The sequence below is a fragment of the Mus pahari genome, chromosome 13 (genome assembly GCF_900095145.1).
Source record: "Mus pahari chromosome 13, PAHARI_EIJ_v1.1, whole genome shotgun sequence".
NCBI classification, from domain to species: domain Eukaryota; kingdom Metazoa; phylum Chordata; class Mammalia; order Rodentia; family Muridae; genus Mus; species Mus pahari.
In genome coordinates, this window is record NC_034602.1 from 32,782,537 (window position 1) to 32,785,277 (window position 2,741).

The window sequence follows — 2,741 nt, forward strand, 5'->3', positions numbered from 1 at the left end:
CCAATATACCCCCCACACAAATAAATGAAGTTTAAAATTGAAAACAAATTGATTTTTGTATTTCAGCTGTATACTTTGTAATCTTATTAAGTTCATTTTTATTTCTAAAAAGTTTCTGAAAGCACCATTGTGTTTTCCCATGCATAAACTCATGTTTGTAATCAGAGATGATGTAACCTCTTCTTCAATTTATATACACAACACTTTCTTGTAAGATAATTAAAAAAAAACCCTTTTCTTGGTTCTTTGTGAATTTCACAACATGCACCCCAATCCCACTCATCTCCCCTTGTCTCCTGTTGGCCCTCCACCACCCTTGCAATGCACCCCCCCACTGACAACAGAGAAAAAAATCTTGTGTAAGCTGTAGTGTGGCACAGTATGCCCCACTGAATTTCCTTTTGTCCATACTTCTTTGCTTGCAGAGAGAGGATCATTGCAATGACATCTTGGTATGGTACAAGACTTCTGGCTTCTGTTGATCTATCAATACTGGATCCTCCCTGGGCCTCCTCTCAGATATTCTACTGTTTCCCCATGTCATAAAGATTTTGTAGTTTTGGATTTGTAGGACGGGCCCCTTCATGCACTCCAGCAGTTCATCTATGGGGTAGATGTTGGGGTAGGTATATTTAAAGCCTGAGAGTTATCTGAGCTGGCTTTCCCGCTCTCATGTCCTATAGGGCCTGCTCACCAGCAAGTCCTGCAACTAGGGCCAGCTCTGCTCTGCTGCTGAGGTAAGGTACAGGGCATGATCTAAGAATGTCACCGCCAGTGAGGGACACGGCCAATTCTCCAACACTCATGATCCTAGGATCAGTTCTCTCACCTGCTGTAGGTGATGAGGGACAAGGCAGAGGATGAGGGGGTCTCTGTCATCCGTACTACAACACATCAGACAAGAAGCACAGCTGAATTTCCTGTATCCCTACTCTTGAGCCAGCTCATCAGCAACATCCATGTCCAGGGCCAGGTACCCAGGCAAGGTGGGGGGAGGGGGGGACTGCTCTCTAAATGCTGTAGCAGGGAAGGGGCAAGGACAAATCTCCGGTTCTTGTGACCCCAAGCCAGGTCTCCTACTTGGTGAGGGAAGAGAGAGGAGGAGAGTATTTCTCCACCATCTATGCAACTACATGGTAGACAAGTAACAGGGCCAGCTCTCCCATGCTCATACACTTTCACTGGTTCAACCACAACTCACACAATGTGTGGGGCCCACTCTCCAGAGTACTGTGGCTGGCTAGGGACAGGGTCAGCTTGCCTGCTATAGAGGTTCCAGGGTCATCTCTCTAACAATGCCCAGGTGAGCGGTCGGGCCAGTTCTGCAGAGCCCTCAGACATGAACATGTACCTGGGCAGCAGCCTGTCCTTTGATAGTAACAGGCCCCTGCATGAATGGCAACACAGACCAGGGCATCCCCAGCTACTTGTAACAGGCGGTGCCTTACTACTTTTGAGTTCTGTCTCTCTTCATTGTGCTCACATCCTTCTGTCTCTTTCTCTTCCATTTCTCCTCCACTTACTTGCTCCTCTTAGTGGCACTCTGGATCTCTGTGTTGCTCTAAACTGGTGGTCATCTCAGGTTGGCTCCCTGAATAGGTTCCAAGATGCTTGTTTGGTGTCACAAGTGGCCCCTTGGGAGGATCATGTCTCTTGGGCTTATACCAGCCCAGGGTCAGTAGTGTCACATGGGATTCTTCTAGTTTCTGCCTTGCTCTTTGTTCTGGGAGCTCATCTAGGCCTGCATGGCACAGGAATGGTGGTCATATCAGGCCCACTTTTTATTTTTCCTCAGAGAATGTTAGGTTACAAATTCAGATGTTCATAGGTCAGAACACTGAGTGTACACAAAACTCCTATCATCTTTGCTACTTACTGAAGCACATGTGACACAGCAGCCACACCTGCAACACCTCCAGGAGCAGATGTAAGACAAATTTTAATGTAAACTTTCTATGTCTATACATCATTCCGCAGGGTGAATCTACTGATTAACAGCCAGAGTCAAAGCAGTTATTAAGATACCAGCATCATCAGTGGCCAGGGTAGGCCGGACTCTTCACAGAAATGAGATGTCAGTACAGACAGAGCAAAACTTGAAGTTTCTGGTTTCTACTGATGTTTCCAAAGCTGCCCTTTATAGCTTCCATGTCTCTTTACTTCTAGCACGTCTTTGTTCCAACAACATCAATTAGAGGTATCCCTGAGGACCTTGTACCAACTGCCTATAGGACAATGGCACAATGAGACATTGTCAATGGAAATGTAAGCCACCCTCTCCCCAGGGCTTAGCCAATGGGAAGTGACAAAATACAATTGCTAGAGAATTCTTACCTTGATGCAAAAACCAAGCACGACTTTCCCTTTTGCCAAGACTGCCTTGTGGGATTGAACCAAGGTCACCCTTTAGGGATTGGGATATCATACTTGGTTCAGTGGCCTTTCTTGATCTTCCCTCTTCCCTTATCACAATTCCTGTTACTCTGTGTTTTGACAACACATTACTATCACATGAGAGCCTTCTCCTGGGAAACAAGATACAAAAGCAGCTCAACTTCCATTGATGTGCCAGTCATTCAAAAGTTTTTCCGTACATTTGTTAAAACAGAGTCTCCCTTGAACTCTCAGTGAGCACAGCTATTCCTCAAACGTGACAAAGCATAGATCTAACTCTCATCCATCTGACTGGCTCTTTGGTGCTACCGAAATTCTTCACTCAACATCACAAAGAGAATTGGCGT

General features: G+C 45.8%; 1 non-coding gene across 1 annotated transcript; it reads right to left on the minus strand.

Annotated features, from left to right (window-relative positions):
• Positions 1–1,797: 1,797 nt before the first annotated feature.
• On the minus strand, positions 1,798–1,926 carry LOC115065269. Its single transcript, XR_003845062.1, has one exon. It is a non-coding gene; the product is annotated as a small nucleolar RNA SNORA17 (small nucleolar RNA).
• Between the last annotated feature and the right edge of the window lie 815 nt (positions 1,927–2,741).